Here is a 14,153-nt window from a genome sequence, read left to right on the forward strand (position 1 = left end):
TTAGTTAACTTCCATGTAATATTTTTCCATGCTAAGGAAGTTGATGGGGACCAGCAACTGTTTTGTCACCACATTCCTCGAAATATCTTCTTTTATGTTCAGCAGAAGAATAAAACTCATGCCGGTTTGGAACAAATTGAGGATGAGTGAATCATGACAGAATTTTTGGATGAATGTTTTTTATTATTTTTAAGTAAAAAATTTTATGGTTTTAATTTCACTAAGACTAAAATAATAAATACTATAACTATAAATAATTTAGAGTCCCAGGCAGAAAATTACCAGGAAATTGCATAGCTTACTAAAAACTGCTAACAACAGTTATATTTTAGAGGTTTACAGTTTATTAAAGATGTAAAATAATGGATAAAGTTTACTTAAAAAATGAATAACTTTCTGGCAGATTAGAGACACATTATATAAAATGACAGAGAAGAAAGCAAATAAATGCCAAAATATAAGAATCATTTTGAAGTACACTTGTTTCAAAGACAAGCCACCTGAAGTACATTAAGTCAAGGTGATAGTTTATGTCTTCCAGTTTCTGATTTATGTCCTATGGCAGGGGTCCCTGGAGCCTCCCAAACACTGCACATTTTGCATGTCTCCTTTATCAATCACACCTGATTCAACTCATCAGCTCATTAGTAGAAACTCCAAGACCTGAAATGGGTGTGTCAGACAAAGGAGACGTGCAAAATGTGCAGTGTTGGGGAGGCAGGAACATGTTTGGGAACCCCTGGTCTATGGCAGTGGTTCTCAATTCCAGTCCTGAGGGCCCCCTGCTCTGCACATTTTGCATGTCTCCCTGACTTAACACACCTGATTGAGATCATCAGCTCATTAGTTCAGTTCATGGATCTCTCTCTCCTAACGAGCTGATGATCTCAGTCAGGTGTATTAAGTCAGGGAGACATGCAAAATGTGCAGAGCAGGGGGCCGCCAGGACTGGAATTGAGAACCACTGGTCTATGGTATTAACTGTACAGTATAGTGCTTCAAGGTGCTATCAAGAATAGCATGGAAAACTACCATGGCATTTTGGAAAGTGTTAAAATATTTATTTGTAGCTTCAATCTGCTGGAAAACCATTGCTGTAATGAGTGACTTAAATACAAATGTCTTGTATGTTTAAGATCTCCATCACTGTACATTGATAATACTGTCGGACATTCTGTTCACTGTCAGAAGAGGGCACTGTTGAGTTTCTCATCTCATAAGAACTGGAGTTCTGTTGGTCTGGTGCTCTGACATTGGTCTATATAAGAGGGTTCCTCAAATCTTTCCCTGGAGGGTCAATCTGCTGCAGAGTTTAGCTCCAACCCTGATCAAACTCACCTACCTGTGATTTTCTAATGATCTTGAAGACTCTAATTAGCAGCTCAGGTGTGTTTAATTAGGGTTACAGCTAAACTCTGCAGGAGTGGGCCAGATTTGAGGATGTCTGGTCTATAAGTTGCACTAGTGTACCGCTTACAAAATTTAAAATTGGCACCAATAATGTACTTCTTTGAAGTAGTACTGTGTAATATTACATGGTATACGAATGTACTATTGTCTAATATTTAAGTTCCTTTTTTGTTAGATCATTTAAGTAATGTATCTTGTAAGTTTCAAAGCATCAGTCAAGAACACAAAAGGAAAGCTGATACAGATGAAATGTGATCTAACGTGTTAGAAACACTAGATGGCATTGTTGATCTTTCCCAGGGGAATGAACTGCTTTCTCTTCATCCAGTTCACCGGGAAATTGCTCGTACAGAACGATACTGAGATTTATTAATTGCCCCACTTGTTAAAATATGACACTAGTTTACATATTTTCCCGTTTCAAAAACTTTCGTCTCTCTCTCTCTCCGTACTGTGGAGGTGCATTACAGACACCAGAGGGCGCGCGAACCAAAGTCTCATCAGTTTCTTTGTGAAGGTTTTTGTGTCAGAGAAAAAATACTGCATGTAAATGCACATATATATTTTTTAAATCTGGAATCAGTAACAGACTACCGTTTGTAAGTAATCTAACCAGCATTGTGTTTTATTTATTTGTTTGTTTACGAAAAATGTGATCAGTAATATATATATTTTTCTTTTTGAATAACATTATTCAATGCACGCGCGTGCATTCATATTTGGCCATTTTGGCTGATTTTTGCTCGTGCATATGGCGAATGGATGGTGCACTGAAAGACTGGTGCGTTTAGTCGTGCGTCAGACACAGAGGTCCTCCCCTTGTGTTTCCATGTTACTGCCCCCCTCTCTCTCGCGCTCTCTATCCCCCTCCCTTCCTCTCTTCTCTTCTGGCATCCCCCATCGCTTTATGTGCTTCTATACAGCCTGAAAAATCAACCGGAGGAGGAAACCTTCACACTCGCGGAGAATAGACTGACCCTCAGCAACCAGAAGATCGCTTATAACCGGGATCACAGACTGGATCAGGGTGACCTATCTAAACCATCTCGCACTGGTAAGTCACGTTTGATGTAGTTTTCATTTCTAAAGTCCAGAAACACCATCCAACCACCATTAGAGCTTCACTGCCATCAAACAGCAGCAATGCTTTTCTCCTGCCAGTGTGTGTGTGTGTGTGTGTGTGTGTGTGTGTGTGTGTGTGTGTGTGTGTGTGTGTGTGTTAGTGATGGTGAAGCTCATTCTAATTTGTCTGATGGTGATTTAAGAGAAAACGAAGGCGTTCGCTTCACCCATTCGAGTTCAGACTATCGATTAACGGCGTTTTCAGCACGGATCCGTGAATGAGAGGGATGTTTCAAGCTGACTTTGTTCATTCCCTTGTCATGCATTTGGACTTTCCATAGAGCTGAGACACAGAGACGCTCAAAATGGTGTCTGGAGGAGTTTGAGGCCTTTAAACGCACGAGAGAGCCGATCATAAGCGCTGTTATGAGACGCGATCAAAGAAGCAGACGCATCCATGTGCAACAATGTAACAGCGATTATGACGCAAAGATCTTTTGTTGATCGGTGTTACAATGTAACGCGCGTTTCAGCGACAGTTCTACTTTCTCTTTTTTTGTTGCATCCATACACGATGCTTTCGGTTGCAGTGCCATTGATTTTTTTTATGGCGTTATCGATTTTATTTTGGCATATTTTTGCCATTGCATTCCTGGTTGATTGATACAAAGGGAAACAGCACATTGGTACTAGAATAGCAGTCAGTGTGTTTTGGACGTAATCCATTAACATTTCTGTGCATGTTTATGAAATTAATTTCATATATACAGCCATTCACAGGCCAGTATGTGGGTACTTTGTGTTTTAGTGAGAGAATGCAAAACAATATTACCTATTGCCTCTTTCAGTTACAGATATAACAATGGATGACAATTTTCCTCGTCCATTTGTTTAATAAATATCATTTATTATACAGAGAGAACGAGAATATGAAAAAATAAATCAATAAATTAAACTATTTAAAATGTATAAATTAAGCAGCTGCTCAAAATACTTATTTTAATTATATTTAATAAATAATTATTTATAATTGATGTTATGTTTTTATTGAGGTAGTTTAATGATCTATTATTGTGTCAAAATGCAGAAATATAACAATTTGGGCACTTTAAACTCCCTAAAATAATTATATTTTTATTTGAATTTAATGTTGTTGTTTATAATAAAAAAAAATTGAGGTAATCTAATCTGTTTATAATTGTCAAATGCAGAAATATGATTGGACACTTAAATGTAAAGCTCTTCAAAGTACTTCTATTTTAAAATTAAATAATAATAATTATTATTATTATTAATGGATGTTATGTTTTTGTTGTTGTAGTCTAATTATCTGTTTATTGTTTCAATTTAAACCTAACATGAAAATAATTCCTATTTTTATATGTATATATCTCTAACCAACACAGACGATGAAATGTAAAGCTAGCCAACAAACATGTGAAGTGTTCATAATCCAAAGGCCAGAAATCTGACGTTTATTAATCTCAATGTTTCTGCTCTGCATCTGTGATGCTTGGATTGGCTTCCTCATCATGTGCCGTTCCTGCAATAAAAGCATCGATAGCTTTCTGATTGATGGTCGTAACATTGCAGAGGCTCAAGAGATACAGAAAACGCTTCGTTTGTTTTCATTGATAGTTTCATTATCAGCTCAAAATTCAATTTGTACAGAAAAGCTCCTCATCACAGTATGACTGTGACTTATTAAAGGTTTATGGATTGTGCTGCAAATATGCTGAAGCGTTTGGACTTTTGTCATAATTAAAGGATTTCTTGTCGTTTGGAGGAGTAGCAGGTGCTCTGATGAAACAGAAGAGCAGAAATGTGCTTTTCCAACATTGAGATCACAGTCAGGCCTAATCACAAAATGTCTTAATTAGTGTGCGTACTGCGCCAGTGTGAGTAGTTACTACAGCTATACTTAAAAATTTAACCCTTAGTATGAAACCTAAGTACTTGTTTACTTTGCAAAATTATCCAACTTGTGACTTAAAAAAAAAAAAATCAGACTTCAGTGGACTTTTCTTTAAGTATATAATCTTAAGTAGTTATTTATCAAGTAATTAAGCACCTAGCAACACTCAGAACACCTTAGTGAAAAAAGAAACTGTTTTCACTCAATAATTTCAAGGAAACAGCAAGTAACACCAAATTTTGAAGTAAACAAGCTCAAATGGTATTTTCTTGTAAAACGTCCTTCAATAATCTTATTTTCTAACCTTGAATAATAATTTTTACTACACACTTCTTCAGAATCTAGTAGAAATGCCAGTAGATGTTTTATGGTTTAGATGACACCATATTATTTTATATGAAGAGTGGATATAAATGGGAAGTATTGATAAAGCTTGTGCAGCACATTTTTGGTGTTTATTAGTGTCATTATATGTGTCTTCTCTAATGTTGGCCTAGAGAACTGTAGCATAGAGAGGACACTCAGGTTGTACGATTTCGTCTAAATTCACTGCTATATTTTCCTCCCACAACTTCCAGACTTTCCCCAGAAGCTCTTTTTCACCCGTACTCTCAGTAATTGGGCTGCTGATATTTCTCACGAGGGCTGAAATCCTGCAGTTTGCCACAAACATGTTAGCATGCGAGTCTGTGGCAGCGTGTTAATTGTGTCTGCGCACTTCTGCGTTAATGCGTCTTTTGTGAGACTCCTTTTTCATCGGAGGTGCTTTTTATTTTTGAGTGGAAAAATGGACGGAGGTTTTTTTGATGAACTGTCTGTGTGTGAGCCAAATCCACAGTGAAATGAGAGGATTATGATCGACGGCACCTCTCAGCTGAGAGTTAGCGTATGCATTTACTGTAATAGTGCTTATAGAGCTCAGATTAACCACACACACACCCTGAGGGGATGTTGGTTTCCTCTGATAAACAGGAGCAGAAATGCTCAGAGATCATGCCTGGTGGCTACAGGGGAATCCCATTAGATTTGCGATGCTGTTTCAGGGTATCAGTATCTCCTCATGAGATCAGCTAACAATGACGTGAAACGTAACGTCATATAAAATATAGACTATTGAACACGAGTATCTTGTGAACTGGAAACAGACCTGCAGTGGCCATATTGAAGAGCATTGTGTGGAGTTTGTGAGTAGCAATCTGTAGATATTAAAGTTTAGATAGTGTTGAGAATTTTCTTATTTTTGTAAAAAAAAAAAACAGGTTTATGAGAGTCACATTTTTACTATTACCCTGATATATTATTATTATTATTATTAAATATTATTTTAGCTTCTCCAAATGCAGAATCCACCTTTTAAAAAACATCCTGTGGCAGTCTATGGTATACTGGACATATGCCGTGGTACCTTGATATATGGTGCTAATTGATTACTATATTCATTTACCACAGTATTTGTGATTTTTAGTGAAAAGTATGTTATCATGGGAAAAGAAATAGTACCTATCTGCACACTGTTTTTATTTCACTAAACTATTTAATAAAATATAAACTGAATTTGATTTTTGATTTTAATTAGTTTTTTTAAATACCGTATCTGTAGAATAAAATTTGAAAATAATATGCTGATACCGATTATTACAGGTCAAGTAGACCGATAACCGATATTAGGGCCCTATGAAATCCGTTTTATTTTTTCCCAAATTCCGTTTTATATTTTGTTTTTTTCTAAATTCCGTTTTTTTCCGTTTAAATTTTTCTGGACTCTTTTAAGTGTAACAAAAATTACATATTTAGGGCCGGATGAAATGTTTTATTTTTTTCTCACCTTATGTTTTGTTACCAAATATTGTGTTTTAGCATGTCTAATTATCTGAATGCATACAAACCATTTTTATTTATTCTTACAGTAGCCTTATGAAATGTTTTTTCCCCCTCAGAAATTCTGTGTTGTGTATTTAAATTTTACTGGTTATCAGATGAAGGCATAAAACATTGATTTAATTTATATTTTAATTAGTGAAAATTAAACATTTACATTTTTGGCAAACAAAGGGGATTTACTATTCAAATTAAAATATTTTGTGATTATTTCTTTAAAAACTGTTTTTAGTAGTAGTAGTAGTTTTATGTACACTCTACTAAATAATAGTAATATAGTCTATTTCTGGCACAATGTCTTTAAGTTAAACCAAACTTTTATTTTGACGGGTTGCCGTGAATACCTTTTAAAGTTCTGGAAATGGTAAAATGCTCGTAAAGTGACTCTCAGAGCAGTTCTGGGGATGTTGTTCATGTATTTATGTCCTCATTGAGACGTCAGACGCTGAAATCACCGCTAGTGCCGCGCGCTGTGTATATCGTAAACAAAACCGTGCATCTGCTCCATTCATACAGAGACACGCAGAGCATGCAGGATTCATATTTAAATCGACTTTTGCGGCTTAATATTTACAGATACTAGTCCATATCGCGATTTGATTTAAGTGTAGTGACCTACTTTCGATTAATTCATCGAAATTTGACAAATTCCGTGACATTCCGCGTTAAACTGTAAATTCCCTTTTTATGACTGGATTCCACGATTCCGTTTTCTGCATCGCGGAAATCATAGGGCCCTATGATATATGTCTTGTGTGAAAATGAAAATTAATGTCAAAATTAAGAATAACAAGGAGCTCTGACAAAAACTTTCTTTAAATGCTTTTAAATCATTTTTTCGGCAAATCGGTTTTGAAATTGACTGATGCCAATAACAATAAGGGGAGGACGCATATCACGCATATTAAGGAAGTGGGTTCGAGTCTCGGGCCGGCAGGGATTGTAGGTGGGGGGAGTGAATGTCCAGCACTCTCTCCACCCTCAATACCACGATTGAGGTGCCCTCAGTCGGCACCGAACCCCCAACTGCTCCCCAGGCGCTGCAGCATAAAAAAAGGCTGGCCACATTTAACATTTGTAGATGGTATAAAACAAGAGTTGCTCTAAAAGAGTAAATCTTTTAGAGGTCATGATTTGTTTAAAAAATAAAACACATTACACATTAATGAATAAATCAGTATATATAAAGTTATTTAATTTACAAGTGTCATGTATGTGTTTTTTTTTTTTTTTTTTTTTTTTTTTTATTGTTCAGGTAAGCTATAGATTCTGACCATTAAATCAAAATATACTCGTTATTTTATGACATCAATTACTGCTTTATTTAATCAGAAACACAGTCTAAATGTTATTTGTGTAGGCTATTTTACTTTTAATTTAATTATAAGTAGGCCAACAGCGCCCCTACAGATTAAAACTCCTTACCGAACGGGCAACGGGGGGAGGGTTAAAGTATTCCTCTTATCGGCAAGACATATCGGCATAATTTTTCATTTCAGGCCGATGCCGATATTTACATTTAAAGCCATTATCGGCCGATTCCGATATCAGTCCGATAATATCGTGCATCCCTAGAATGTTCATCTAGTGTACATCTGAAATGTCTTTTATGTCCTTTTGTTAATTGTATACATTGTATAATTTATTTAGCGATCGCCATGAAAATAGCCTTTATGCTGGCATGGCGTTAAAAAGTGAATAAATACATAAAATATATTATTTTGAGTCCAAAAAAAACAAGTTTTACCATGGTGCTTGGTAATTAAAGACAGTTATATATTACTTAAACAGGTTTTTAGATTCATAATTCATCTTTGGCCTATATTCAAACACGTTTAATGCACCTTTCATCATTCATTTACATTATTTTTCTTTCAAATAACTTTTTATATACAAGACTTTCCATATAGCTAAACAAGAGGCTTGTTTTTCAGGTTTTCACAAATGCCCTCAACCAAGTAAACAACACGAGTCAGAGATCAAATCAGAGCGAAAAGTGTTTAAGAGGATAATAACCAGCTAGTGAAAGCTCTACTAGAGTTAGCAAGATTATCCTTACAAAGACGCTCCTTAGTTAAGACCATATTATACTCACTTTGATGGTAATTTTTCATTATGAAACTCAAATGCTCTTTGGTTAAAGACATAGAAGAGCGTATATCTTTGACTTTTAGAGCTTTAAAGCCTAATTCGAATTCATTTTTAGGAATTAGTAAGAAATTAGACCCAAATTTGATAAGAAAGTGGCAGCAAGAAGGATTGTGTTGCTGTTAGTGAGCCTGTGTTTGGCGCGATGCTGACGCTAATTGTTAGAAATGTGTAGAACTTGTGCACGCTGTAGTGTGACACACATACTGTGTGAGGAGATCAAACGTCTACTAAACATCATCCGAGCGGCGTGTAGGCTGAGACGCTTCTGGATGGGCGTATTTTTGGACTTTCTGTGGGCAGACACTGAAATCACAGCCTTGCTGAATTTCTCTGTGGGAAAAATGAAACTCCTACCGGTTTTGTCGCACCAAACATATTAAAATGAAAAAAGATTAAACTCCTTTTCAAGGGAGTAAACAAAGGAGTCTCTGGCTGTGTGAGCGTCTCCGGCTCCTTTGAAAAGCTGCTACAGATCATAAACGCATACATGCACATACTCACAGCCACCCAAATACTCAATCAAGTCTATTTCTAGACATTGCACAGCTGTGACACGAGTAACACGTGATTTCAGAGCATTTTAAGTGTAGCGAAGGTTCTTTGGTGGTCCTTTGCAGCACCTCAGGTTGAGTAAGGAACCTTCTACTAATATTTTCTCTATTTAGGGTTCTTTAGTTGCTTTATGGTTCTCTTTTAGGTTCTTGATGGTTCATTATCGTTTGCTCTGATCGGAGGGTTTCTTTATTGCATCAGATGATTTTCTTGAGACCCAGTGTGATGTTTAGTATTATTTATATAATATTTTTTTTGCATATTTAAAAAATAAAACATTCGTACATGAAATAAAAAGATAATTTTCTTTTTTTCTTTTTTACATTTTAGCTTTATTTCACTTTTCGTTTTTAGTAATTGTACCACTTCAACAAGGAAAACTGGAAATGTTGCATTGGCTACTAACTGGAATAAAATGTTTAAGTTTTTACTCATATCTTTTTTAAGCTTTATTTCAATTACTGAAAATTATTTTAATGGATTGTTTTATATATATATTTTTTTTTTGAGACCTAGAGGTTCTCAAAGTTTTCAAAGCATCCAATCAGGCTGTCCTAGTGCCACATTTTTATAAAATTCTTAAATTAATTCAAGATTGCAGCTATATGCGCGCACAATTTGGTCATGTTAGTTGCCAAAATTATGCAAATTAAGCAAATATGTAAATTGCTTGAGCATAAGTGAGGTCAATTAATATATTAGAAATATTTTCTGCATGCTATGCATGGTAATCAATTAATGTTAGATGACCTAGACCTTTTATTTTTATGAAATAAAAGTATTTTTAGTATTTTAAATTGAGCCGTATAACGTATAACCTGTAAGTGCATGTTTGAGAGAAACTGTCCTAAGAAGCCTTTCTGTTGTAATTGAAGCTGTATTTTCAAAAGTGACATTACAGGTAGACTGCTTCTGTTTTTAGATTAAATGATTTTATTCAGTAGTGATAATCTGTCTTATTTCTTTAATTTGCCCCCTCCATCACTCATATCAGCTCACCTTCCCTCTCTCAGCAGTACTGTAGACCCTCAGGCAACACACACACACACACACACACACACACGTGCCTTCAGGTCAAACCTGCTGGCAGAGTTTTCATGTCCACCTGCTGCCTTCAGAACATCTGAGTGTGTGATTGTCTCTGATATCCGTTGATAAAATGAAGGACATTACAGCTGTGTGTGTGTGTTTGGTATGCTCTCCGCCAGCCGCTGGCTCCTCTCCATTGTCATAATTTGCACAAAAATCCTGCTGAACCAACACATTTTGGTAAATGTGGACTTTGGTTACAGAGTGACTCACTGTGTGTGTGTGTGTGTGTGTGTTTGGGTGCCGTTCAGACTGCCAAACGTTACTTAGCATCACACAAGTACTGAGCATGTTCAGCCTGAACTCCCTCACACAAAACCATCTGAAGAATGCAGCGGCTTGACGAAACACTGGACGACACAGACGGAGGACAGAGAACTTCAATGAATGCATGTGTTTGCGGCGGAATACTAGTGTACTGCGCACACAGTATAAGTTTCAAGCTATAGTATGCTACATTGTTCTTTAATTCAGAGAGTGGGTTCAGTTGCATTTTTAGTCAGGTTTTTTTTTTTTTTTTTTTTTTTTTGTAATCTGATCTGTACTGAAGAATATTTGGTGTATAAGCAATTTTTCTCGTAAACTGCTAGTATATTTCACAAATAATTGCAAAGAAAAGACAAGTGACGCATTGAACCAAACATGGAATTTTGAAGTAAAAAGACTGAAATAGTATTTTCTTGTCAAGTATACTTATTGGTACAATATTTACAATATTTATTTGGTAACTTTGAAAAATCTTGAGTTTGGAATGAATACTGTTTTGTACTAAATGTATGTAAATCAGTACAAACTATGCTGTGACAGTCAGTGGTGTTATGTTGTCATCACATAACATGCATTGTAATGTGGAATTACATTTTCATCCTAAGTAGTTCTTTAGCATTGTAAATCTATCTGCGTAAAAAAGTATTCAACTTTAGCCTAGTAGTCAGATTTGAGAGAATTTTCATATTAATATTTCATATGAGCAAACTGATGTTAAAAATCATAGTTGACATTGCTTGTTTTATTCAGAAAGGATGCATTAAATTGATCAAAAGTGACAGAAAAGACATGTTCCAAAAGATTTCTGCTTAAAATAAATGCAGTTTTCTTAAACTTTGTTCATAGGCTATATAAAAATAAGACGCAGCACAGCTGTTTTCAACATTGATAATCAGAAATGTTTCTTGAGCAGCAAATCAGCATATTAGAATGATTTCTGAAGGATCATGTGACACTGAAGACTGGAGGAATGATGCTGAAAATTCATTGCTCAATACTCAATGCATAGTTTGCTGTAGTGGTTCCAGTCAAGCCCTTTGATAAGAAAACCATTCCATCCTTTTCTCCACGGAGGAAGAAGATGTCAAGGTGAAGAAAGGAAAGAAGCTTAAAAATGCAGCTCTTGTGGTGCCGTCGTTAGCGGCGCTGTGTGTGTATGGCAGGGGCCAAATGGAGGTAGAAAGAGGCAACAGAAGAACCGGGCTCTGAATCCTGACAGGGGCATCTCAGCACACCATGTTGGTTTTGAGGCAATTGTTTGCAGGATAACGTCCTATACAAAATGGAGGTAGTGCCTCAGTGAAAGGCAGGATTTGAGACCGAATGGACCTTTTTAGAATCAGAGAGGACGAGCTCTTGCAGGGCAGTTAAAACAATGGCATTTTTTGGAAGAGGGCCACTCCCCTGCATGCCCTGTTCTCATTCAGGTCCTGTTAGGGAGCCGCTGGGAAGGGAAGGACCTATTGTGTGACTATTGTTTTTGAATAGCTAATTAAGCTTCTCATGAGTGTTTTTATGAAGTGTGTGTGTGTGAGAGAGAGGGAAGGGTTTCCCTTGGGCTTTCCGGATGGTTCAGGTGAGATCTTTTCTCCTGCACCTGGGAACCTGTAACAAATTACCAGCATTAACTGCAGCTGTGTCAGAGGTTTTCTCTTGTGAGTCAAAAGTTAGTGCTTGACCCAGTTAGAGGAACATTCCGGGTTCAGCGCAACTTAAAGGGATAGTTCACATAATTCACACCCCTTGCATTGTTTCAAACCTGCATGATTTACATTATTCTGTGGAAAACAAAAGTAGACTACACTACCATTCAAAGGTTTGGGGTCAGTATGATTATTCTTATGAAGAAATGAATCATTTTATTCAGCAAAAACACGTTAAATTAATCAAACGAGACAGAAAAGACGTTACAAAAATTTATATTTCAAATAAATGCTATTTTTTTTTTTTTTTCATTTCAAAACCTTACAAAAAAATTCTTACCAATCCTAAACATTAAACTAATATAGGGTTATTTGGTAGTGTATTTCAATAATGTGTTTTTCCTTTACGAGCTCAAGTTTAATTAAAAACAAATTGAATTACTGTCTTGGGGGCGGGGGGTATTTACGTGTGTGTGTATATATTAATTTATTACTTTTTTTCTGAACTACTTATAATTACTATCTGTGGTTTGTCCAAAAAATGTGTGTAATATGGAGCTTAAGTTATATTTTATAACCTGAATATTCCTTTTAATTGTGCTGCAAGGTATTTTTGGAATAATATCACCAAAATTATATGAGTTTAAAATCATTGTAACTGATATTGATACTGTTAACATGCATGTCCGTTGTGTTAGTGGTCTGCAATATGAGAAACAGATGTAAAAATTCCCACTTATAGTGTATATTGATACTGACATTTAGATGAATCGTAGTAAATGTCGTGGAAGCAGAAAGCAGGTGGAATGCCGCATTTATAGACTACGTGCGTGGATACACGTGCGTCCCTTGCTTTGCATTGGTGTTCTGTATGTGTGTGAATCCCAATTATGTTCTCAGCTGTTGAAGTGCTTTTCACCAAATTATATGACAGAAATTCACGTGTGGTTTGGCACCGGCGGATGAATGGCTTTCTCTTTGTCTGATTCTCTTGTTATTACTGCAGGGAATTGAGAGCCTGTTCTTGTTCAGGAATTGGAATCAGAATTCATAACGACTGTCCTGCAGCTTGAATCTGTAAATGTTTCTGTAAATCACTGTTATTCCCCTCGCACTGATCTTATGGACTTTGGCTAGTGCAAAAAAAGGATGCGAGAGCGAGTGAGCTGATGTGAGGGGGATGGGATGCTGAGACGCTCTGTACCACTGCTGTGAATTTACAGCGCTTCTGCCTTCAGCTCGACCCCATCAGCGCCGCGGAACGAGACAGGCTTTGTTAAACACAAGACGGTCTGGGAAGGTTTTCATTCACTCAGGTCGTCGCTGAATGTCAGGTAGTTCATTCCTTCTTTCACTGCTTCACAGAGTCCTTAAAATGGTTCATTTGTACCACAAATTAATGGCTTGTATTGATTAACATTTAGGTGGTAGGCTGTGAAATCTGTATAGCTATTTAGAGATTATTTTACCCCGGATTCATTCAAAAACATTTGAAAGCATAATTTGTCTGCTCTGTTAATTGGCCAAGCAGTAAATTAGATACAGATTAATATTTATTAATCTGTAACTAATTTACTGATTAATATACTGGTAATATATATCTATGTGTATATATACACTCACTGGCCACTTTATTAGGTACACCTTGCTAGTTCCAAGGTTGGACTCCCTTTTTCCTTCAGAACTGCCTTAATTCTTCGTGGCATAGATTCAACAAGGTGTTGGAAACATTCCTCAGAGATTTTGGTCCATATTAATATGATAGCATCACGCAGTTGCTGCAGATTTGTCGGCGGCACATCCATGATGCAAATCTCCCGTTCCACCACATCCCAAAGGTGCTCTATTGGATTGAGATCTGGTGACTGTGGAGGCCATTTGAGTAAAGTCAACTCATTGCCACGTTCAAGAAACCAGTCTGAGATGATTTGAGCTTTGTGACATGGTGCATTATCCTGCTGGAAGTAGCCATCAGAAGATGAGTGCACTGTAGTCATAATAGGATGGACATGGTCAGCAACTATACTGAGGTAGGCTGTGGTGTTTAAACGATGCTCAATTGGTACTAAGGGGCCCAAAGTGTGCCAAGAAAATATCCCCCACACCATTACACCACCACCACCAGCCTGAACCGTTGAGACATTGCAGGATGGATCCATGCTTTCATGTTCTTTACGCCAAATTCT

At 36.5% G+C, this 14,153-nt stretch overlaps 1 protein-coding gene across 7 annotated transcripts in view; it reads left to right on the top strand.

Moving 5' to 3' along the window:
• The first annotated feature begins 2,271 nt into the window (after nucleotides 1-2,271).
• The window catches only part of LOC306888406 (protein FAM168A-like), a 45,060-nt gene continuing 33,178 nt past the window's right edge, over nucleotides 2,272-14,153 (top strand). For 2 of the 7 annotated variants that reach the window (XM_079446673.1, XM_079446670.1), the window contains exon 1: nucleotides 2,272-2,464. The gene's annotated coding sequence lies outside the window, so the exon portion shown is untranslated. The remainder of the gene's footprint in view (nucleotides 2,465-14,153) is intronic. The other 5 variants (XM_079446674.1, XM_079446675.1, XM_079446671.1 and 2 more) reach the window with 5 other exon arrangements.

This window comes from Barbus barbus (genome assembly GCF_936440315.1).
Source record: "Barbus barbus genome assembly, chromosome: 22".
Lineage (NCBI taxonomy): Eukaryota > Metazoa > Chordata > Actinopteri > Cypriniformes > Cyprinidae > Barbus > Barbus barbus.